Source organism: Doryrhamphus excisus, chromosome 1, assembly GCF_030265055.1.
Source record: "Doryrhamphus excisus isolate RoL2022-K1 chromosome 1, RoL_Dexc_1.0, whole genome shotgun sequence".
Classification (NCBI taxonomy): Eukaryota; Metazoa; Chordata; class Actinopteri; order Syngnathiformes; family Syngnathidae; genus Doryrhamphus; species Doryrhamphus excisus.
The window spans coordinates 43,745,884-43,772,027 of record NC_080466.1 but is presented as its reverse complement, the minus strand read 5'-3'; the positions used below and the strand labels follow the sequence as shown (position 1 = coordinate 43,772,027).

The window sequence follows — 26,144 nt, the reverse complement described above, 5'->3', positions numbered from 1 at the left end:
CTATTCTAGTATTGCAACAACTATTCCACATAATCCATGGACGTATAAATACGTCTTTGGTATGGAATGACTTCATTCGTAGCGTATTCCGACATCCATGAAGCATTATTTGGTCCCGTGTGACGCCACGCTACAGCAGTTTTGCTAGCTTACTTAATTCTTCAGTTTGCAAGGGACCTACAGGATGTTGAACTCCAGAGAAGCCCTCACTCCGTAAAAGAAAATGTATGTCAACATTAGGGATTATCTGGCAACATTAGGGATTATACATTATCTCTCAGCTGCAGAAAGGGAATGCGGAAAGAGCAGGAAGAAAGCATAAACCTAGCTAGAAGAAAGAAAGGCTGACGGAATTGCTGACTAGAAGACGTTGCTTTGGGAATTCTGGTTAGTTATTCATGGAATTCACAAGGAAGATCCAAGAGACTACACAAATAACTTGAGAATTCTCCCCGACTTGCTCCAGAAGTAGTGGAAAAGTTCATCCATCCACCTGACTGAGACTCCATTGGATACGCACCACCCGCATTGTTTGTCAATAAGTTCAGAAGATAACTCCAACATTTCAAATTTTCTTTGTTCACTGGAACGCAGCCCCCAACGTTGACACATCCTCCACACCTGTTTACCACAAATGTACTAATTGGTATGCAAAATTACGTTGCGGTGGTTGTGATGTCACAGTGATGGCAAGCAAATGTTCTTCTTCTGGTGTGAAATTGTCAGTCCTTGTGATTTAGCTCCTCGGCGTCGCGGCCCTGACAACGCATCAAACTGATTACAAATGTATTTGTGCCGAACACACTGGGGTGCCTTGTTAGACAAGCCCACAAGCGCTTCTTATTTCATGTTTGGCAGATATTAGGCTGAGCGCCGTACATTAGGAATGCAAATACCATGGCGTCAAAGGGGGTTCAGCTAATTACCCGGAGATAGGCTGGCTCTTGGCCCAAAGCACCTTGAGCTCCTTGAAATCTCAGACCTCTCGGGAAGACGGGTGTTTGACTGCGGGGTGGTGGGTGCTCTTTGATCTGCGGCTCCCACGGTTTACAAGCAGTTCTTCAATGGCTGTCACCCTGCAGTTTACTTGAACATACTGGGACGTGTGTGACTGGGCACCTTTTACAGGCAGTCATGTTCATAAAACCCTCTGTAACCGTTTCATACTGATGTTCTAATTATGAAATTCATTTGTTTAATTAGTGGTGTACTGTAGTCGGACACCTGCTCCGAGGAGACCCGGTGCTGCCATAATTAGCGTAACAGTGATTAAGGTTGCAGACAAGTCCGAACATCTACTATGAATTTCGATCTAACAAATATGAAGTAACTTTGATCAAACGCACTAGCTAAGATGTTTGTGTGAGAGCACACATTAAAACATTTTTAGAGAATAACAAGCTGAACGGCCAGCCCTCCACTCTTTTCCTTCTCAAACCCTTGAACCCTAAAGGTCAGTTAATCTCCAGCTTGTTGTTTCGATTAATCCGGTATCGGTTTGGCCCGAGATGGACCAAATCAATATGAACCAAAGTTAGCGGTTTGGTTTGCAATATATCAGAAAAGGGGCCAAAATAGTTGTCAATTGATTGGATCGTTGATTAATCATTGATTGTCGGATTAATTGTTGCAGATTATTCACATCTATCAAAGTCTGGAAAACGTAGTATATGGAATTTTAAAATGTCAAATCCATGGGAACCCTGTAAATAAATAACTTGACCTTATTAAAAACACGTACACAGGAGGAACAGTTGTATCCGGGGGGGCACTTGTGACCATGAACCAATAACCTAAAGAATAATTGGAGCAGCCGGAGAGAGGAATATAATACAATACAACGGTGTACTGATCAGAGCCCCCCCCCCTCATGCGGCCAGCTGACAAGGGAATATTTTTATCAGGCTGGCACAGCCTGTACAGAAAAGGAGCAAATTCATTTGTAACCACACACTCCCAGTCAAGGACACGATCTTAGCAGGATGGAACACTGCTGCCTCTCTGCACTATCATTCATGGCTATTTATGCACCCGCTTCTTTATTATTGTAAAATGCTTCCTTGCAAGGTCTCGCTCTGTTCCTGTCCCCAAGAAAACTCAAAACCCGCCCTCGAGGCCTGTTTTGTCTCAGTGAAATCAAATCATTCTTTTGTTGCTCGTCTCTTCATGACTCTTTTACGTTTTTGTTAGATTTGGAATACATCTGTTGATCTACATCCAATTCCAAGCAGGCCAGACGACGGAGAGTTGGAATATAAATAATCCATGCGCCTAAGTAGTGTCACTGGGCTGCTGTGTTGGCATGTCGGCACCGTTCAGTAAAAACATGGCCGCCTCGGGGGCATTGTCTGGGTTCCAGCATCCGAAAGTTCGATGACTCCTTTAATAACAGCCTCAGATATCATCTCGTACTCGTAGAAACTTTCCATAAAGGACTTTCCGACTGAAGAAGAAAACACAGTATATCCTGAATATAGTATAGCATTTTTATACTTTGAATCTTTTTACACCGACAGGAATTCAGCTTGGCTAAGCTGACAGATAAATGATCCATTGCAGGGCTTGTAATTGAAAACGCTGAGAGGGGGTGCACAATTAATCTTTTTCCACCCCTGCCTCAAATTTCCATGGAGAAATAGCAGAAAATTCAGATAATAGATTAGGGCGATGTTGTTTGGATGGCGAGGGAGGAGAGGCGAGGAGTTCTCCATCACTAATCCCTCTGGCGGTGACTGCATCTAAATAACCTGCAGAAAAGGATAAAGACCTGCATCCATCACGGGACTAGCATCGGGGACAGTGATTGATGCCTCGGCCCGCCGCTTTGCCTCTCCCTCCGTGGTCGGGGGTGGGAGGTGACACCCGTACTCGGGAGAAATATCTGGGATAAAACTATTGGGACTGAGGGATTCGGGGTACAATGCACATCCTGTGTGGATTTGAATAGTCCTCTCTCAGGTCTCTTCTGGATTATCGGTTCAGATCGATAGAAAGTGGTTTTGTGTCACCCACATTGAGTCCCTGGTTCTCTCCTGTGTGTGCCTGTAGGACCCCGATCCCCTGCCTTGTGTGCCTGGACCCACCGTGCGGCTTCCTGGCCCCGAAGGTGGCAGTCTGATGGATATTGTGTGTGTGCCAGGCTGTGCGAGCCTTTCCTCCCCACCCTAAGATTGATCCCTCATTACCTCCCATTCCTTTCTCTTGCCCCCCCCCCCCCCGGGTGCCTCTGAATAGTTGAAGCTGGCTGGCTCCAACAGATGGCCACGGCTCAGGACACAAAAGTAAGCGTCTGAAAACAGAAAAGCTGAAAAGTTTTGGCCGCTGGGAGAGCAGGCGAGGCGACAAACGTAAACAGCCAAGATAACCTCGGTGACAACATGCTCTGTGGTGACTGAAGAAGAAGAAGAAGAAGAAGAGAAGCGTTGGAGGGTTGGAGTCCAGCAAAATTGAATTGTAGATTGAGTGAACCTCTCTCCTCCCTCTTTCCCTCCCTCTTGTATTTATCCAGTGTGAGACCACGCCTCCCTCCTTTCACTTGTCAGTGCGTCTAGAACAGTGAGCTATCTGCACCGGGGCTGCGCGGGGGGGGGTGAGAGCGATCCTCACTCTGCCAGCGCAGGCGAGCGGATCCGAGCAGACCGGACAGGACTAGATGCTGCGGACTTGCAGGAGCAGGTGTGTGATTTCTATTTGCGTGCATGCGTGACATATCGGGAAAGGGAGGACTTGTCTCGGGTGCGGTGAAGGAGCTTTGCCCTAGTTTACACTTCAATACTCTGATGGCTTCTGTTCCTCCCTGAGATTTGTGCACCAAGTCATTACAGCGATGCGATGCGATGCTCAACGGGGCGCCAGTGTTCAGCAGCCAGACTGGGCTCTTTATGTGCTATTGGACTTGCACTAACCTGGGTAGTTGATGTATATTTCTATTTATTATACAAGTTGTTACTGTTAGGCTTCACGGTCATTTAATGCTTCCCTGTTGTGTTGAGCCTTCATCGGGGGAAAAAAGTCACTTCAGCCTTCTCAGCACTCTTTGTCTCCATGGGGGGGCCGCTTTTTAAAACATGCTACGCTCATTGTCTCAGTCTCGGTTTACTCATCCAAATATAATCAGGACAGTTGCTGAATGCTGTGGAGTGCTTCTCTAAATTTAGAAGCAGAACTGCAAGGCGGAATCCGTTTGCTTAAATGCGGGACACTTTTGGATTGTTTACCTCTCACAGAGTTATTTTTTACAGCCCCCCAACATCTGTCAAAGGTCGCCACGACGGCAGGCACTGCCCCTACTATAAAAGGCGTCCGGTGGTCTCGACCGAAGCCAATATTCTCGCCGTCGGTGTGTTGTCGATATCTTTATGGGTCAAAGCCCGTGTCCCCGCTAAGCTGTGGTAGTTATCATAGCGGAGGGGGTCCGTGAGAGGGGACCTAAGGTTGAAATATTCATGCCGGAGCCTGCTCAATGGGCCGTGCTGTTTGCAGCGATATGGGTGGATGGATGAACAAATGCAAGGATGGAGGCGAGTAAAGAAGCTCAGGGAGATACGTGTTCTTCCAGCATTCATTATTTATCACAACGCACTCTGCCATGGAAGCTCTAACCCCCACATCAACTGGCCTCTTTTTCTCACCGAGACGCCCGTGGACCCAAGGAGGCGGATGCTCCTGCTAAGTCTACCTGTCAGGTTGTCCCCAGGCATGTTCCGGTTGCAGCCAAAAGCACACCCGCGCAAACCCACGCATGCGCCCGACGTCTCTTCTCCACATACGATTTGTTGCAGCCACACTGCCTTAAAAGGAAGTGACCACAAAATCAGCCGCTTGTGTGCTCCCGTCCGTCCGTTTTTCACCTTCACTGGTCTCCTTTTGTGAGGCTAATGGACGCCGCTCACAATCGGTAGGAGTGGTGACCTTGAGACCTGTTGATGTTGTTTTTCGGCCGCCGTGCTGTGAATTCGTAAGAGACCGCGTGGGATTTGGGAGGCACTTGACATGCCGTTTTGTAAAGTGGCTGGAAAATGTGCAGAAGAGGTGGCGACGCAGCCAAGGCGCCGGCATGAATATGGATTGTATGCTAATGCAACGGCTGTTGACTCGAGCTGTTGATAAAAGCAAAGGACATGTCCCTCATGGCGTTGATGCGGCCACCATCGCTAGCCGCAGGGTGACGGGTGGCAGATATCCGTGACAGTCGCCAAGGTGACACCGCATCATGATAGAATGGCTTCTGCCCATTACGGTACCGGCTGGGGTTGGGCTTGGGGGGTTATCTTAATGGGCCTGAAGTCGATGACTGGCAGATTCTGGTCCTCTCGTTATCCACTTGCAGCACTTATGCCATATTTACATATCTGAAGTGTTATAATTAGGAATGTCCGGGATTGGCGTAAGCTGATATGCCGAAATCGTCCAACTCTCAACTACATTCTGCTAATTAGGGTCGGCATGGTTTACATATACGATGGTGGTGCCGGTACTTTGGGAACTTTTAGAATGTGCCCAAGCCGGTACTACATAGGAATATTTGTCCACAAACATTCATTCATTCATTTTCTACCACTTTTCCTCACGAGGGTAGCAGGGGGAGGGGGTGCTGGAGCCTATCCCAGCTGTCTTCGGGCGAGAGGCGGGGTACACCCTGGACTGGTGGCCAGCCAATCACAGGGCACATATAGACAAACAACCATTCACACTCACATTCATACCTATGGACAATTTGGAGTGGCTAATTAACCTAGCATGTTTTTGGAATGTGGGAGGAAACCGGAGAAAACCCACACATGCAAACTCCACACAGAGATGGCCCACAGGGTGGGATTGAACTCGGGTCTCCTAGCTGTGAGGTCTGCGCGCTAACCACTCAACCACCGTGCAGCCTGTGTCCAGAAACAAAGTTTTTTTTATTTTTACGTAATTTTGTTGACCGTGATAGTAATTTAAATACTTCAATACGAAGTTGAAATTAACTTGAGCAGTATGAGTTCAAGTCCACAACAAACTGTTCTAACGATCACAGAAAGAAACAGCCAGAATACACAACACAGGGAATGTGGAAAAGTACTTCATGGTAATGGTAATGGTTTTATTTCATTTCAGATTCCAATTGAGTGCATCCCATAATCAGTTCCTAGTTCCACATGTCCAAAAGGAGTAGGAAGAAGCAAAGCTTATTAAATCCTACCCCTCCATCTGGTACTTTTACAATCAGTAACTGTTACATTTGTTCACTTCCTGCTTTCCATAATACTGTTTAAGTTTTTTTTTTTTTTTTTTTTTTTAATAATGCACCTCGTACTGAAGTACGAGGTGATATGACCATCCAGGAATGTTGCTTTACACAACGTTATTTGCACAATGTCACCTTCCAACACATAGCGGATAAATGAGGCACTGATAGCCTCTTTGTACGCCGCCGGCACCGGTGCCACGACGATACGGTTTAAGTACGCTTCGTTATAAGTACAATACACGTTAAAGAAGCATGCTGTTACACATCGGAATTGAGAAGAATATTTATATCCGTTTGAGTGGAAATCCTTTTTGGCAAACACTGGTGTGTTCCAGTGTGAGAGGAAGCCGGAGTTTACCGGCAGCACATCTCAATGCTGCGTCTCCTCTCTGCTCTAACGATAACACAGCAGAGGGGCTCTCCGAATACAGCTTGCACACCATCCCACCGGCGTGGAGGGAGGGAAGGAGCAGAGAGGAGCACACAGCAAAAAGCACGGCTGTGACCGTCCGGTCCGTGTTCCGGTCCGTGTGCTTCACTCCAGCGTGGTTGGGCGATGTGAGAACAATCAGATTCCAATCATGGCTTAGTGTGGCTGAGCTGGGCTGCTGCAGCGAGAGCCTGCCAGCCAAAGAGAAGGGCTTCATGGCTCCTTCTGTCTCAGGAGACATGCCACCATTAAACCGGAAAGCTCGCACTAAAAACCTGCACTATCGCCACATTTTATGTCGGGGGGGGGGGGCTTCGTCCAATCGTTGTTAGATCCCGGGGCTACCCGTGGCCTTTTCGCCAGTTTTGTCACAGTGGTGTCAAACTTATGTGACGATGTTAACATCAGAGTCGTAATTGGCATGCTTCTAGACATTCATTCATTCATTCATTTTCTACCGCTTTTCCTCACGAGGGTCGCGGGGGTTGCTGGAGCCTATCCCAGCTGTCTTCGGGCGAGAGGCGGGGTACACCCTGGACTGGTCGCCAACCAATCACAGGGCACATATAGACAAACAACCATTCACACTCACATTCATACCTATGGACAATTTGGAGTGGCTAATTAACCTAGCATGTTTTTGGAATGTGGGAGGAAACCGGAGTACCCGGAGAAAACCCACGCATGCACGGGGAGAACATGCAAACTCCACACAGAGATGGCCACGGGTGGAATTGAACCCTGGTCTCCTAGCTGTGAGGTCTGCGCGCTAACCACTACACCGCCGTGCCGCCGCTTCTAGACATATCTCGTCCAATAAGCCGTATCTCATCACCATAATTACCACGTCTTTATTTTTATCCGCATTATCCACAGTTTGAGTGTCAGATGTAGATTTGAAGAGTTTTATCAACATTTTTAATCTTCTTGTCTCATCCAGCATCTAATGAGCGTCTCCTCCGGTGCCCCCAAATGGCTCCTGAGGTGTGTGCACATGTGCTCGCAATTAATATGGCAGACGCACTCCACTCGCCCCGGCTTAGTGAAACAGTCATTAAGAGCACTCAGACAACGACAGCCCGACAGGCGCTTTCATGTCACAATGAAATGCGTAGTGAGCGTACGGGAGATGTGCTGGGGTGTTAGAGCATTGATCCGCTCAAATATTGTTTTCACTCGTTTGCTTGAGAGAAAACATCACGCCGTCAGATTTTTTACCGTGTGATTTGATTCTAGGAGGGTTGAAAAAGGATTGCTGCGCTTGAACGTCACACGTCTCAAGGTTTGAAAATCGAGATCTCTGTCATCTAACATCAGTGACCTCTGACCGCACATCTAAAAACATACTGTGTACTGTATACTGTGTACTGTATACTGTATACTGTATACTGCAGATGTTTGAAGTTGGCGGCTTCACTCTATCACAGTTTTTCAGACATATTACTTCATAAATAATAATAATAATACATTTTATTTATCTTGCACTCATACCATTTCATGGTTGGCGTAGTATTAGCCAAAAATCTGCATATGTAAGCAAATTGTACAAATAGTTTTTGCCCAAATGAAGCATTTTCAATCCAAATAGAAGCATTCCAATTGTGAATGTAGTATTTTACGTTGGTCACCAGGGGTCGGTATTTGTTTGGTGAGACAAGCACCAGACTTGATCGCAGGCTTTTATCACAGGTTTAACTTATCTCACAACAAGCACGAAAATAATGATGTAATAGTCATTATCATGCCAAAACCCCCAAAAAGCTAAAACTCAACTCTGAACCCATGACATCACTTCCTGTCCTCCACATGGAACACATTTACTGCGACACACACAAGCACAAGTTTTATTTATGTCTTAAATGGTACTGTGACATCTGGCTATAGGGGTGTTATTTCATGTCTAGAGGACTCTAATAATGTTGAAGATTGTAAATGGGTTTTCTATGTATGAAAATATTTGATTTCTAAGTAAGGATGAATTTACTTATCACGGTTGGGGTCTGGAAGAAACTAACCGTGATAAGAGTGACTACTGTACAGTATTCCTTCCATTTTCTAATGATAGCTGGAATAGCCGGGCATTATATTTGCCATATCAGGGCTCGACAATAACGATGTACCGATGGCCCGGGGCAAGTTAAAACAAAATTGGGGCAAGTAAATCCAATCATTAATATTCCCGTCGGGCAAGTGCACTTTAGCTTGCCGTACTGCCAAGAGTTTTTTTAAAGCGGTTCTTGTTGGGTGTTGGTAAAACACGGACTGCGTAATTCCGGTGGTAATTTGCAAACCAATCCTTGCAAATCTTGAAATGGACCAATCAGAATCGTTTATTTAGACCGCGGTCCGTAATCCACAAATCCGCGTTTTACCCACACCCGTTCTTGTTCGCGATCAACCAATCAGCGATCGTTTGACTAGGAAAACATCTATCATGGCGTCCCTGCCAACATGGTCTAATTCTTCAACAACTTGTGAAGGAAAAAACAGCAAAAAGTGATGAAGCAGTGCCTCCTAAACAAGTATTTTATTAGCGGTTAGCAAATCAAATGATGGCACAGGTGAGTGAATCACATTGCTGTGACAATTTGAAGTGGTCACAATGAAACACCACCCATTAGATCCAATACCAAGAGCTGATTTTGCACAAGCTACAAAATCTAGCGGTTCAGTTTCTCTGTGGATTTTTCTCACCTTTGCTTCACAAATTATTGTTTGACCATTGAACATTTTTTTCTGTATTAAAAACACTTTACTAGTACACAAATGTGTCTATTCAATAATGTTTCATTGTGGTGCACAACTTATAAATATCACTGCTTACTACGACTACCATGTGTAAGGTAGTATGGCATGCCATGTTAACATACATCTCCACAAATTTTCAGACATTCCTCCAAATACAATGCATCAGTACTATTATCTGATGAATTATCAGCATATATTGATAGATGATATCATTATGGCACTTTTCATTTTACATGGGGCAAGTTCGGGCAAGTAGTTCTCACCTTAAGGATTCCCTATGGGCAAGTCATTTTTGTTTTTAACGTAGAGCCCTGCATATGGTGTATCCATACAGGAGAAGCTAAGGTTGAACACAGTTTGGTGAAAATGGCTGGTCAACTGTGCAGACATTTTTAAGCAACATCTCAACAATGTCTGCCTTGATTCAAATGTGGATATTCCGACATTTTTTTCTGCGTTGTCGTTGCAATCCATACGGCCTACGCAACGCACACTCATGCATGTGCATTAGTTGGGTAATAAGGATTGATTGCAGTGATAGGGATTTGGCAAAGTTTAGCTATCATTGAACGTATGGCCTATCATGACCACACAACGACTCTAAATTGATTATGAGTACGTGGACATGTATGTGTGTGTACGTGCATGTGTGACAGACATGAAGAGAAGGGCATGATGACAAATATAGATATTTATTTGTCCACTATCGGTACCATCTGATAGCCAGTGGTGGTCTTTATACTTTTTATGTGTTTTTTGTTTGTAAAAACAGCACCTTTACTCTGAATCCGAGCCGCTCGTCTTAGCTGCTTTCAGTCTTCCTTGTCTTCGTGACAGAAAGCAACTTTCCCTGATTTTCCACCCTCCAACTAACTTCCATTTCTGTGTCCATCACCCTGCCCACGCCCCGTGTTGAGCCTGGTCACAGCTTCAGCTCACACGCCGCCTCTCCGCCTGCTCGCCTCCACGCCTCCACGCCTCCACGCCTCAGGGTGCAACAACCATTGTGTTGCCGTAATAAGGTTTATGGAATTACAGATCTCTGAAATTGGATTTTCTCCCTCCACCAAAGCAGTGTGACTACAGGTTTAGAACCGCGTGCATCGGGGCACATGTGACCTGCGTCTGAACTGCTTTGTGAGCATAGTGCTGCTGTAATGTTTCTGTACAGAAAGACAAGCTGGCAATTCAATGAAATTACAGTCATGGCTTCCTCCTATTCCTAAGTCAACCAGAAATTCTACTTCTTGGAACTTTGTGTGTATTGATCTAATTCCTACCCTTGCCGCCTTTGCTGTACTTTGCCTGACACTCACATTGCTTTAATCCCTCCAATCCGGCTTCCGGTGGAGAAGTATAGCAAACACTACATGCTTAAATTTAATGAACGCTGAGATTCCTTGGCGGTCCCATCAAGCAGATCCTCCCAAATACCACCAGCATTGTCCAGTAGCTGGGAAGCGATGCGGAAAACGGGGAAGGGAGTGAGACGGGCGGCTTTGCGAGAACAACATGGAGGTGTTGGTAGGTACTTGGTATTCATTAGGAGTATTCTATAGTGGCGGCTTAGTGAACTCTTAATTGGAGAAGAGACAGCACTCGGGATGCGGGATCAATAAGATCAGTCCAGGGGTTCCAGCCCACTGAAATCAATCCGCCTCCCACCAGTGGAGAAGGCAGACAATCAGAGAAGAGACAATCCCGGGTTCCTGCCTGTTACTCCCCCAACTTCATCTGGATCAGCCTGGACCGGCATGAAGTAATCCTGGGGGGATCGAGTCCGTAGCTTGCATCTGTTCATCAATGCATTTTTTGATTTTATGCCAATAGTGTAACTGTAATAAAAGGTGATTGATTGATACACCCGTTAGGAGACGCATGCTGCTAAAAATAGACACTTTCTCCTCGTTTTCTTCCACCTGGTTTTTTCTCGCCAGCTCTCTCTCCCTGACTTTTTGATGTATTGTGCGCTTATTCACATCAAGGACGAGGCCAGGTGTCGCATTTTCCCTCGGTTGTCATGCTCGTCACACCACAATGGCGCCCGCAGCTCGTTCCATTCCACGCCGCTCTTCTTCTTCGTTCTATTGAGTCTGTCACTTCTTGGGTTTCGTGAGACAAACGGCAAGTATATCTCCTCTGCAGGCCGCCGCGTTAGCTGGGAGCCACAAGCTAATGCTGCGGATGTCACATTGATCCAGCTAATCCCGCCAAAATAAATCATGTCTGCAGTGTTGGCCAATTATGGCTTCTCATTCTTGTGTCCTTGGCTCCGCCGTGTTATTCCGATAGAATAAAGCTAGCTTTGACCGCTTCTGCATCCCCGTGTGGACTTGGCAGAACCAGTCGGGAACAGAGACACATACCTCCTGGCCCCGCCCCCAATACCGTGTGTGCGGCCATACATCGTGCAAACGCTGTCACCTGTCCAGTCAGAACATGGATCAGACGGCCAAGCCAAACCCCCAAGACCCCAGACACTGAAATAAAAGACCCAGGAGAACCAGGTGGAAACGCCCTTTTGTTTGTTTCTATGATGTCATCACCAGTTTACTCTGTAGTTCTTAGCTAACTAACACACTTAAACACCAAGTCTGTGTTTGCCTTAGTGGGGGATCATCCACAATGAAGCCAAAGAAAGCTGCAGTGGTAACAAAATGTTCATGCTTCCCTTTTATTCATCTTTTAGGAGTATTTATTTGTGTTCCTAATTATTTCCTGCATGTAAAACTATCATTGTTTCCAATGAAAGGTGTTTTGTATTAACATTTTTGGGTGTTTTGCGTTAACATTTTGCATTATTTATGTGAAGAATGTATTCACTTAGTTGTCCGTCTGCGATTCGGGAACAGATTCATGATGCTAATCAACATTCCCACGTCCTTTTGGATCATAGTGGTAGATCTGTGGCTGATGTCAACAACACGGATACAGTACATGCATTCCGCTGTCTTGCCAAGACGTAGACCATTGGTAGACCATTGGTAGACCTTAGGTTTCCTTAGGTTTCCCGTGTTTCATGAACATGTTCAGTGTGGTCAGTGTCTGTGAGAGGAGAAAGGATTGCTGCTGATTATTCTTACTATTATTTAGTAGCATCTGGATTCCTTTGGAGAGAAGTGTGAAGAGAGACAGGGATGATGCAGAAGGAGATTCTCGTATAAAACGTGCTCAGAATTGGAATGTTGTTTTGTCACAACTACTTATCTATTCTTTGCGTTTGCTTCACAGAGGGTGGAGTCTAACGCAGAGGGTGGAGTCTAACACAGAGGACGCTTGCTTCATTTTGAGTCAGGTAAGATTTTGTGTTTACAATTCCTTATGTCATGTGATCAACTTGCAGCCTGCAGATTTTGTAATCCTTGGTAATATTTAGGGATGCTCTGATCAGGGTTCTATGCTGCCGATCTTTCATGAGTGAAATCGATTACTGATAGCCATCCCATATATGAACAATTAATTCATGATGAGTATTCATCACAGAGGAATAAAAGATACACACACACACAGTTTCAGGTCAAATGTGTGAAGGGGGACATGACTAAAAAGTCTGGGAACAATGACTACCTCCCAGACCATTTGTGTTCCTCACTGTACATTCACATTTGGGTGCGTCAGCCATCAAACGCGTCAGCATCAAAGGAGAGGCTCCGCCTGAGCTCCAATGAGCCTCCATGCAAGGCCAGGCATCATCAGGTAGATGACATGAAACATCACAAACTCATCCGAGTCACGACTGTCAGATTAGTTATGGCTTCACTCTACATTGTGGATGATGAATTATTGGCTTTGGTGTTTTTTGTACTCGTTATACTCGGTTAATGTGCATGTTTTTATTCGCACAAGAACGTGTGCACGTTTGATCTCTGAAGTGTAATCTCAGCAGCTCGTTCTGTGGGTGCTTTATTATTCATCAGCCATAAGCAATCAATCCACAGGCACCACATCAAGTACATCTAATGCCATCCAGACCGTCTGCTTTTACCAAGATAATGTCAGTGCCGGTAAAGACATCAGGATTCGTACTCTTCTCAATGCAGCGTTTTTATCGTCCAAGTCTTTGTATTAGACCTCCTTGGCCTCATGGCTATCATTACCTGATAAAGTGGTCATTTAACTCATCCAGTCCCAGACAAGCAGTACCGACTAGTTTAGACCATTTTGCCTGATCTTTTAAAGGCATGTAGAATATTGTGTTCTATGGCTACATAAACATGGAACATCCCAAATGAAAGTTTGTTTCTACGTTTTTCTGTTCCTCAGTAATCAGCAGTAGAAGAGAGTTTCAGGAAAATATCAGTTCCCGACTAAAAAAGTTTTTACATCAAAATAACAGTTTTATTACAAAGGTAACACCTTGAACTATTTACAATCTTGGAGGTGGGGCCGCACGGTGGACGAGTTATCAAACGCACGTCTGCCACCTTGTGGCTGTTTTTATGGCTTAAAAGTGCTCCGAGTCTTAATGCATTAGTGGAGCGTTGCATCATCACCTCTTCTTGTCTCTCGTGCAAACCCCATAAAATTCATATCTATATATAAATTAGGGATGTTTCACCTTCCTTCAAAGAGCCATGCCGTCAAGATGGATTGATTGTTCCTGCTGTTGTTCAAATTCATCATATTGGTTGAAGCAAACAATACTGCAGACTTTTAACGTCAACACATCCCCCCCCGTGGGGGATCAATTCATTACATCCAGAGACAAGCAAGGCATCATGCAGATTCCGCTTCATCACCTCAGTTTATCTGTCTGACAGTGATTAGCACAAAGAATAGCGAGAATGCGTCCATGACGGCAGAGCTGCGTAGTGGTCCCGGCATATTCCCTTTCTCTGGCTGTCAAGGCCGTATGCTAATTAGGAAACGATGAGTATAGACTGAAATGAAAGAGCTCGTGAAGAGGGATGCTTGTGAGCACAAGAAAATATATATGAGAATTAATTAGCAAAGCAAGAAAAGTCAGGGATTATAAAGCAGTTGCTGAAATATAGCCTTTGCTTCTCAAAGCTTTGGACTGTAAAGCCTCTTCCCCACAAAACAGGACATATTTGTGCTTGATGCTTTGCACTTCTGGGCTTTTAACCACATTTCCACAGTTAAAGCGTAGAAAACATGACCTTCTGTATATAATTAGTAACAGTATCAGAGCATACCAGACATGAAATAGCACCCCTATAGTCACCTTTACACCTTTTATTAGCCGGTTTTGCAGACAAAATAACATAAAGAAGACTTACATAGACTCCCATGTTAGCTTCCAACGGGCGCCATTGTCCCAACAAGGTTACATTGCTGCCACCTAGTGACCAGTTTAGAATGCACTTTGCGACCGTATCCTCCGGATGCCTTAAGTTGATGTTTTTGTTCATTCAGTCACTTCTGTGCTTGACAGTACTTCTTTTAGGCCCGTCAACGAAACTGCAATGATTTCTGAACGTATTTTGAAAAACCACCAAATTAGCAACGCAAATAAAAATACACGGCAACTCGGGGGAGGGGCCTGCCATTCATGCGGAATCCTTTCTTTACCGATCACCGGAGGCGGCAGAACTTTGATTCTTCTTGTCTCCGTGACGTTACCACGAGTCGACAGGTGAATGACGTGTCTTTGGTAAGCTATTCTGTTTGAGGTCTTCTCAACCCCGGCGTGAGGACAGCATTCCCGTTTCTCTTTCTTCCTCCTCGTCTGGATGGCAGGGGCCTTCAGCGGTGCAGTACCAAACCCCCAAATTCTTCCAATCAGAAAAGTGTTTCAAAGGCACGGTTCATCTGGCGTGTGAAGACCTCATCAATTCGGTTTTCTCCTCTAACGTCAACAAGCTCAGCTTGTTTATGTGCCAGTTATATTTTTGCCGCGTTCCTTCCACTCGGCTGCACGTGTGTGATGTGCTTTCATATCCCGCGAGGCACTTGAGGTGATTTCCCCTTTGCAACGAGACCGGCTTGTTGTTGGAGGCTGTTTCTCGCCTCCTCGCTGATGTACGCCACGCACGTCGTCGAGCACGACGGGACCCCTTTTTCTGACCCTCATTTTCTACATCAGCAAGACCAGAAGTGCCAGCTTGCTTCCACGCTCCGCCGATTAGAAGTCAAATATTAAAGTGCTGTGTTGTGAGCTCAGCCTAATTGATTCCTTCCGCCTGGTGCACACATAATGGCCTGACAGCAGGCGATACCGCGCTTTGTCAACAACGGGCACGGTGCCCGGGACGACACCCCGGGAAGGCCCCCTGTGAGTGTGCCAGCCTGTGGCCCCACATGCTGAGAGGCCGCTTGGCAGACTCCCGAGGCCCAACGCCACATACTCCAGACAGCTCATTATCTGTGTCATCAGTCGGCTCTTTACAGGCGAGGGAGCGTGTGTGTGTGCGTCCCAAAATATATGACTTTTTTTTTTACAACTTACACGCTAACTTCCGCTGCTTGGGATAAATTAAGGGAGTTCCATTACCCGTTCGCGGTTATCACACCATTAAGGTAATTACGTGAATAGCTTTTGATGACGCTCTTTAACGAGGACCTACACATCTACGCAAACACGGGTGCCGCGATGGAGCTCGTCGCCGTCCAGCGTTGTTGAAAAATGCAGCTAACGTATCCCCATCCCTCTCTTGTCTGCTTAACCCGGGAATTTATAGGCCGTTTTACGTACATCTTGAATGGACTTGGCTCCCTATTTATTTTTAATGCCTTTCTATTTCACCCGCTGGAGTGCAAGCAAGGACCCCGCGTTATACGATGTTCATCCACGCCGCTTTTTCTCATGAATCTGATTGACCTTCTTGCTCGCCGTGATCCCCACTAAAAGGTTAAAGGTGCCTATTCATCTCCAGGTGCTCAGAAAGCTTGCCCAATCCCCGGTCCCGTGTGATGTTTAATGTTCCATAGGAGCTGATGGATGCCGCGTGAAAAGGTGGGGGGGTTGATGTCGCAGGGCTTGTCGACAGGTGCACTAATCACACTATTACCGAAACAGAACCGCGCTGACATTAATTGTGACACGGGGGTGATGAACTCCATCAAGGCTCTGCTGTTTTCTATTTAATGGAAAAGCGTGCGGCGTGCTTGGGAGAGAGCGGGATGCACGGTGGCTGCCGGGGATTGTGGGAGATGTCGAAGAGGACAGAATCCCAACATGTACCTTTTTTCCACCCGTGCAAATCCATTGAATTTTGGACTTGAACGTTTTCACATCCCATTTCGGTCTGACCAATCAGCGGCACGACCGCGGAACCCAGGGCGGCTTCGCCTCTAAAGACCCAGGAAAAGTAATCACAGTGTCCTCTCCCCTTGGGACCCCGGCAGGGCTTTCATTTGTACCTCCGTCCCACTACTCTCCTGCCATAGATCCCAGGGGGGTGACGTCTGACAGGAGGTCATGATTGCAACCACGGGAGGGGTGACAGTTGGCTTCCTTTCTGACAGCAGTCTAATAGATGGCTAATGGGGGTCCCAAAGACCCCCCGCCCCCGTTGTTGTCCCGTTGGAGGAAAGGGACTGAAAGGTGAAGCTCAAGAACATGCTGGCAGGCTGGTCCTTTCATCTTCTGTTCTGTTATATCAATATTCTGTTTCATTTATTAATATTGAAGCCAATGTAAGGCGGCACGGTGGAGGAGTGGTTAGCATGCAGGCCACACAACGAGTTCGAATCCAGTATCCTCCCCCATTCCAATGGTGTGAGTGATTGTGCCCTGTGATTGGCTGGCCACCAGTCCAGGGTCTACCCTGCCTCTCGCCTGAAGACAGCTGGGATAGGCTCCAGCATGATCGTGACCCTCATGAATTAATCACGGTCTGAACCAATTAACCTTAATATATGATTAATGGCTGTATATATGTAGAAAATATATATGAACTTGCATGCGTGTTCATATAATGAAGTTAAAACGATGAACAACTCGGTGTCTATCTCCTTTCTTTGTGTCAGAACAGTGTCAATCCAGCGCTGCACTGCTCATTTGATAAGACGTTCAAGTGCACTTTGTGTCAGGCAAAGGCTGTCAGACATCAACCAATCAGAGGACAGGAAAATGCTGATGTTATTATATAATTTCCAAATCTGAAATCTGGTTAAAACAGCCACAATACCAATAGTTTAGGTGACATGGGCCAGCACTTCCAACTCTGAAGGCCCTGGGCAGATTTCTTTAACATGGCAACACATAAAAAGCTACAACTACAAAACTAAACATACTGAGTAGTAGTAGAAGAAGCAGACTTCCTACTAACAGATGACTATATATGGTAATATGGTGGTGGTGATCAGCGAGTACCGACAAATGGAATTGTGAGTAAAAAACCCGTCAGTGTTTAGCAGTTGGCCCCCACTTGTATGCATCTGTTTGCTGTGCCTGCATGTGTATGCCAGAGGGATGAGATTTCCCCGCCCTCTGATGTAGATCAGAGGGCAGTCAGTCGTTTGGAAAAAGCCAATAAGAAGCGTCCATTGTAAAGGGATAACGAACGACGACCACCTGATCAATCAGAGCGCTCATTAAAAGGCTGCCAAGGTCTTTGCAACCCAATACGACATCAATACCGTAGCACCGCAGCGAGCCCCCCCCCCCCCAGAGCCGTTTGGCAAGCCGCTGGCAGCCTCGCTGTCATTGCAGGGTGGGCACCGCGCCAAGGACCCCCTTTTGAGGACCACTTAGGCTCCCGTGGTCCCCAAACGCAGGTCGGGACAGACAGATGGGCCGTGATGGAGGGAGAGGGATGGATCCTGGCCTGCAGAGGAGGAGACGGCCATGTGCTTCTCCCTGCATAATGGATGCTTTGTAATTTGACCATAGTTACACGCAGCTGCCGGGCTTTTATCCCGGGCCTTTTGGTAGAATTTCCAAGCGCATCACAAACAAACCGATGGAGCTTCCAAGGTGCTACACACAAACAAAAGAGCCGCCCGAAAGAAGAGAGATGCGCTGCATCTCCCAAAGTCCCCGCTGGGAAGGCCACTTTGAGTGGATCCGTCTCTGTGGCGTTCTTTAAGCAATCATGTGGAGGAAATCTAAGTAGCCTTGCAGAGAAAGCTTCTGTAATTCCAATCATTGAGCCAAGGTCTCCCCTCTGTGCTCCATCTTAACCCCCTACGTGGTTCCAATGGGGACGGAGAGATCAGCGTGTGCGTGTCTAAATCCCCATTAATCCCATGACAAAAGGTCCCACAGAGAGCTAGCTCGCCAAGCTGGGGGGTTACGAGCAAAAAGTGAAGGAGTGGTGGATGCCCCCTTCCAACACCAGAAAGAGACGCCGCCCCCCGGGACCTCCGGCACCCTGTAAAATTGTACACCACGTCGTGATGGCCTTCAGGTGTCCAAAGATGATTCCAAGGGAGCATCCGTAGTGGAACAGTAACTTCCCGCCAGGATGGCCATTTCCTCTCTGAATAATTGAGCAGGATGGGGGCCGTTGAAGGGATGCCGGCTGTAATCATGGTGTGTAACACCTGTTTACCTAAAATGATGCTAGGTACCATTCCAGTAATGGGTGATTGTCCTATGATAGGATGGCCATCAGAAGACTAGCTTTAGCTCAAGGAAGTAGTAGGCAGGAGACTGAATGCTTTTAAGTACAATATACTCCAACAAAAAATACAATAGTGTATACACAGATAGAGTAGAAACAATATGAACCTCCCACAGTTCTTAGAGGAACCCACATCAGGGTTTAGAACTGTCAGTCAGTAGGTAGAGGTGGTAAAGGGGTAGTGGCAAGGTGTGAAAATGTGGGGGGGGGGGGGTCACATGGGGAACAGCCCCCTACCAGCTGACGGGTGTCAGCGTGTCTCAGGTGGTGGAGTGATTGGCCCCCAACCTGAATGTCACGGGTTCGATCCACCATCCTCTGGTGATCATGTTGAAGTATCCTTGGGCAAGATACTGAGCCCCCGGGTGCTAAATGTGCTGACGGTGTCAAAGGGTTTTGAGTCCCTCGTGGGGGGGGGGCGACATACAAGTGAAAGACCGTTTACCATTTCAACCCTTTTGTAGACTCTAGGCCTGTAGCTCCGCAATTCCGCAATCCACCACAACATGTAGTGTTTCTTTTTCCGAGATGGCTAGGGGGGTGGCCGGAGAGTGGCCACCCCGTAACTCCAGTGCCCAATTGGTAGTGCCGCACCTGGTGACCAAATGTAGTCACGCCAACATTGAACCGGCAGCAACAAATAGTGAGAATTAAGGATACACAGGTATGCACAGAATTAGTCTGTACTGTAGAGATGGGACTGAAACTGAAACTGAAACTGAAAGCAGGACAATGCAATAAAATGGCCGACAGTGAAGCGTACCGGCGTTTCGAAGAGTCAAATTGCTGTGTTGCATGCGATGAATCTTGAACATATGGACAGGTCTGCACTTCCACAGAAAGTAGTCCCTGCCTCCCTGCCAGGGGGACCCGCCCCACCCTTTGGGAAGCACTGAGCTAAGCCAAGACCATTAACAAAAGTCCCCCACTGCAGGTGCTAATTGGATTGTTGATGATAAATAAAACACATCAATGCCAGAATATCCTTTTATTCAGACAGCAACAATAATAGTAGCCAGAAAAAAATATTAGCAACAGTCTTTCATTCGTTTTTTTGTTGGGATAAAGTGTTTAACAAATCATAACATGTCTAATTGCTCATTAGTGCTTCAGCAGTGCAAAGTCACGCAGAAGTGCATTGACTTTGTGAATCGGTTTTATGAGACGAACAATGAGCCCCAGCAGATTTGTCTGTAATCCATTTAGCCGAGATGTGATTCACCGTAGGAGGGCTTTGCCTGCTCCAAGTACGTGGCGGCCAGAAACAGCCATCACTCAGTAGGCTGTCCCGTCCGCCGGCTTGCTCACTTGTTTCAGCTGTCAGCCCCCGTCTCAAAGGAGCGGGCCATGGGCCGCCCTGTCAGAGGTACCACAAATGGCTCCTTATCTAAACCACAATAGGACAGGAAAGGCACGGACATGTGCGGACTGCAGAGCAGCCCAATATCCTCTCCACACGAGAAGAAAAACATTCTGATGTGAAAACAGTTACCGATTTACAAAAGTACTCTTTTTCTTCCTTCAAATCCAGACAGGCGGCAGTTTGGGTGGGGGGTGGAGGGGTGGCTAAGACCCCAAACGGGGACAATCGGGGCTCTGTTTGTGTTTTCTTTTACACCTCTGTGTTCTCTTTTGGGACCTCTTGGAGCGCACCACTGGCTTGCACAGGAGGGGAGGGGTAAATGTCGCGACCTTGCAGGGGACCCTTGCCTGAGACCACCGCGTTTGCCCCACATGCCGCTTGGTTGCTGTTGGAGACAGCGGAGCAGACAAGAGGGAATGGAGAAATCGGTGTGGACTTTGGGGACCGGAAACATGGCAACCCAAGAACAGCAAAGATCAGGGGCATCCATCGGGTCCACATAAAAAAATAATAATCCGATGTCACATGACGGGTGGCTTCATCCGACATCTTTTCTGACACATGGGTCACCACGCATTCCAGTGCTGCAAAACTCGAGCCATTCATGCTTCCGTTCTGTGCAAGGCATCAGTGTAGGGCAGGGGTGGGCAAACTACGGCCCGGGGGCCACATGCGGCCCGCCAAGTGTTTGAATACGGCCCAAAGTATTTATTCATTCATTCATTCATATTCTACCACTTTTCCTCACGAGGGTCGCGGGGGGTGCTGGAGCCTATCCCAGCTGTCTTCGGGCGAGAGGCGGGGTACACCCTAGACTGGTCGCCAGCCAATCACAGGGCACATATAGACAAACAACCATTCACACTCACATTCATACCTATGGACAATTTGGAGTGGCCAATTAACCTAGCATGTTTTTGGAATGTGGGAGGAAACCGGAGTACCCGGAGAAAACCCACGCATGCACGGGGAGAACATGCAAACTCCACACAGAGATGGCCGAGGGTGGGATTGAACCCTGGTCTCCTAGCTGTGAGGTCTGTGCGCTAACCCCTAGACCACCGTGCCGCCCCAAAGTATTTAATTGAAACTTAACATACAACCTGGTATCATGGTACAACCTTGGTACACCATGGTACAAGTACATATAGCTGATTACACTACATTTTTACAGATACAATAATTCCAGGTAGACTGTTACGTGTAGAATATATAGTATGCCCCCCCCCCCCCCCCCCCCCCGTCAATTTTGTTAAGTCAATGCGGCCCGCGAGTCAAAAAGTTTGCCCACCCCTGGTGTAGGGTCATGATAAAAAATGGAAGGAGTTGTATTCTCCATGCAGTAATCCAAGTACCCCAACATACAGTATACTGTATTGTACACATCAAGGATATTGAGTCAAATGTGAAACAAACACAATAGTACCAGGTAGATCATTGGACTCGGTTATTCCATATGTAGCTTGCATGCTAAAGTGTGTTCTATAACAATTACTCCTTCATTTACATATTTTATAACTTTGCCATAAAGATGCTCCTCCTCGGTCTTCCTCCAGGCCTCCTACCCGGTAGCATCCTTCTACCAATATATTCACCATCCTCTCTGACGTTTGTCATAAAGTGGCTAAAGGGCTGCTATGCCAGTCAAAAATAAGGTGCATGGGCATTTAGCATTGGGCTAAAAGAAAGTGTGCAAGTGAAAGCTGGATGGTTTGTACAGAAGAATCACAGTGCGGGTCTCCCCAAAAGTACACCCTGTTCAAATCCTGCACATTCAAATATTGTCTAACTCTTGTCCAGGCTTTTTGTTCCCAAGATCTTTTATGTCTGACAACAGCATGCATGCGTGTGTGTTGGGTTAGCATTCATAGGAATGTGACACACCTTTGTTCTCCAGAGAGAAGACATCTTGACGGGCCTTGTAGTGTCGACTAACACCATCATACGCTTCACTTTCAGCCCGTCTCTGCTCTCCCCCGTCTTTGCCTTCTTGACGTCTCTGGTCTTTTTATTTGCCAGTAAAGTCTTTGTCCAGCATCCCATCTGTCTCCCGAGTCAAACCATTTCCAAGATAATGGACCTTGCAGATCACAGAGTTGCAGGCATGGCACACGAGCATGATTAATATTTCTTTTCCGCGTCTGGGTGCAGGCCAAGCTCTTAAATTGTCGGGAATGCTTCCAAAAGGAGAGTAGGACTCCTCGGGATAGCTTACCAGTAGGCATGTTTCCTCATGTGGTGGCCATGCCGCTTATTTATTGACTGGACAAAGCTCTTTAAGGGAAGCCTTTATTTATACAACGCTTATGTAAGGGTGGAGCGAGGCGAGCTGATTGGTCGACTAAGAGAGTAAGTACTTCTACGTTCCGGTTGGAATGAGAAGAGGAACTGCTTCACGTTAGCTTGACCTTTTAGTTCCCATTTGATTCCTATCAATAATGCATCAACTGGATGATAGGACAGGTTGTCCTATCTAGTCGGACTGGTTTGTGTCAAGCTGTCCTATGTAGTCATGAACCGGATGAGGGCTGTCCTATCTGGTCTGGCTGGTGTGTGTCAAGCTATCCTATCTAGTCATGAACCGGATGGGGGCTGTCCTTTCTTGTCTGGCTAGTGAGTGTCCCACCTAGTCTTTGGGCAAAAACTGGATGAGAGCTATCCTATCTGGTGTGGCTGGTGCATGTCAAGCTATCCTATCTAGTCATGAACTGCATGAGAGCTGTCCTATCTGGTGTGGCTGGTGCATGTCAAGCTATCCTATCTAGTCATGAACTGCATGAGAGCTGTCCTATCTGGTGTGGCTGGTGCATGTCAAGCTATCCTATCTAGTCATGAACTGCATGAGAGCTGTCCTATCTGGTGTGGCTGGTGTGTGTCAAGCTGTCCTATCTAGTCATGAACTGCATGAGGGCTGTCCTATCTGGTGTGTGTCCCACCTAGTCTTTGAGCAAGAACTGATTGAGAGAGCTGTCCAATCTGGTCTGGCTGGTGTGCGTCAAGCTATCCTATCTAGTCATGAACCGGATGAGGGCTGTCCTATCTGGTCTGGCTGGTGTGTCCCACCTAGTCTTTGAGCAAAAACTGGATGAGAGCTGTCCTATCTGGTCTGGCTGGTGTGTGTCAAGCTGTCCTATCTAGTCATGAACTGCATGAGGGCTGTCCTATCTGGTGTGTGTCCCACCTAGTCTTTGAGCAATAACTAGATGAGAGCTGTCCTATCTGGTCTGGCTGGGTTGCGTCAAGCTATCCTATCTAGTCATGAACTGGATGAGAGCTGTCCTCTCTGGTCTGGCTTGTGTGTGTCAAGCTACCCTATCTAGTCATGAACTGGATGAGAGCTGTCCTCTCTGGTCTGGCTTGTGTGTGTCAAGCTACCCTATCTAGTCATGAACTAGATGAGAGCTGTCCTATCTGGTCTGGCTGGTGTGTGTCAAGTTATCCTATCTAGTCATGAACTGGATGAGAGCTGTCCTGTCTGGTCTGGCTGGTGTGTGTCCCACCTAGTCTTTGAGCAAAAACTAGATGAGAACTGTCCTATCTGGTCTGGCTGGGTTGCGTCAAGCTATCCTATCTAGTCATGAACTGGATGAGAGCTGTCCTATCTGGTGTGGCTGGTGTGTGTCCCACCTAGTCTTTGAGCCAGAACTGAATGAGATCTGTCCTATCTGGTCTGGCTGGGTTGCGTCAAGCTATCCTATCTAGTCATGAACTGAATGAGAGCTGTCCTCTCTGGTCTGGCTTGTGTGTGTTAAGCTACCCTATCTAGTCAGGAACTAGATGAGAGCTGTCCTATCTGGTCTGGCTGGTGTGTGTCAAGTTATCCTATCTAGTCATGAACTGGATGAGAGCTGTCCTATCTGGTCTGGCATGTGTCAAGTTATCCTATCTAGTCATGAACTAGATGAGAGCTGTCCTATCTGGTCTGGCTGGTGTGTGTCCCACCTAGTCTTTGAGCAAAAACTAGATGAGAACTGTCCTATCTGGTCTGGCTGGGTTGCGTCAAGCTACCCTATCTAGTCATGAACTAGATGAGAGCTGTCCTATCTGGTGTGGCTGGTGTGTGTCCTACCTAGTCTTTGAGCAAGAACTAGATGAGAACTGTCCTATCTGGTCTGGCTGGGTTGTGTCAAGCTATCCTATCTAGTCATGAACTGGATGAGAGCTGTCCTATCTGGTGTGGCTGGTGTGTGTCCCACCTAGTCTTTGAGCCAGAACTGAATGAGATCTGTCCTATCTGGTCTGGCTGGTGTCTTTGAGCAAGAACTGTTGAGACCACCTGGGGTGAGAGGCAAAAGGTCTGCTGAGCCAAGCGGACCAGTCCATCTGCACCCGCTAGGACGCCCTGAGAATACGATGACCTGGATGAGAGAGAATATTCCCGGGCAGGAATCTGTAGGCAGCATCTCTCTAAGAGCATCCAGATGTGTTTTTGTTTGTATGTTTTATTAATGAAATCATTTGTTTCTTTTCAACTTGGTGTTTTTTAGCTTGTTTTGCCAAAAGCGCTAAGCCTTTGTTGTTGTAAGCGACACATCCAGCATTGTGTGCTACTTGGGGATGGCACACAATGGGAGGAAAATAAAAACCGTTTCATAAATGCTGCGTTACAGCGGAGAGATGGTTTATGATTTAAAGATGTGTGCTTCTTCTTTCCACGGCGCTACCACACCAGCATGTAGCTTAGCGCCATGTTGAAATGTAGCCCTCATAAAGGACGTTACGGCCCCATAGTGGGACCACTTGTCACGTTTCCTGTCGGGTAAAAAAAGGCCAATGCCGGCATAGCGTTAGCGTGGAGGCCATGTTTGAAGGAGGATCTACACTGGGTGGGCAAACTACGGCCCGGGGGCCACATCCGGCCCGCCAAGTGTTTGAATACGGCCCGCCCAATCTTTCCAAAGTATTTCATTTAAACTCAACATACAACCTGGCATCATGGCCTGAGCCAACCTTTTGATGGTTTTATCAATTTCGTTTTTTTGACATGGTCTGTTGTTTACAAAGTGCTCCTGAAAAAAGGGACACAAGCACATAATAATAATAATAATAATAATAATAATAATAATAATAATAATAATAATAATAATAATAATAATAATAATAATAATAATAATAATAATAATAATAATAATAATAATAATAATAATAATTATTATTATTATTATTATTATTATTATTATTATTATTATTATTATAATAATTATTATATAATTATAATAATAATAATAATAACTATTATAATAATTATTATTATTATTATTACATTATTATAATTATTATTAGAACTATTATGATTATTCTAATTATTATATTAATTCTAATTATTATATTAATTATATATAATATTATTGTTATATTTGGGTTATATTTAAATATAAAATAATAAATAATAATAGCAGATTGCATGACAATTTTACAGATACAATAATACCAGGTGGACTGTTACGTGTAAAATATATAGTCTGCCCCCCTCCGTAAATTTTGTCATATCAATGCGGCCCGCGAGTCAAAAAGTTTGCCCACCCCTGATCTACAGCATATCAGTAGATTGATTTGTTTACGACCGTGCCTTCCATATTATCTCCATCTTCTGTTAGGCCTATGTTGGAATATGTAATCATAAGCTCTCAAATGCGCCTTCTCAGTGAAATTGGAACACCCACACATTATTCTTTTTGTCGGATTCCAAAACCTTAGGCATGATAGCGATAACAGCTCCACTATTCTAGGAAAGATTTATTAGATTTTTGCTGCAGGGATTTGCTGTTCTTCAACCAATTGTGATGATTATTAAGTTGGCTGGCTACTCTGCAATAAGCTTGACCTTGCAATTCTCCCGAAGCT

At 46.1% G+C, this 26,144-nt stretch overlaps 1 protein-coding gene across 4 annotated transcripts in view; it reads left to right on the top strand.

Moving 5' to 3' along the window:
• sulf2a (sulfatase 2a) overlaps positions 1 to 26,144 on the top strand; it is a 53,501-nt gene that overhangs the window by 6,871 nt on the left and 20,486 nt on the right. For 2 of the 4 annotated variants that reach the window (XM_058069405.1, XM_058069407.1), the window contains one exon: positions 12,639 to 12,702. The gene's annotated coding sequence lies outside the window, so the exon portion shown is untranslated. Of the gene's footprint in view, positions 1 to 2,426; positions 3,676 to 12,638; positions 12,703 to 26,144 lie in introns of those variants that run through there. The other 2 variants (XM_058069406.1, XM_058069408.1) reach the window with 2 other exon arrangements.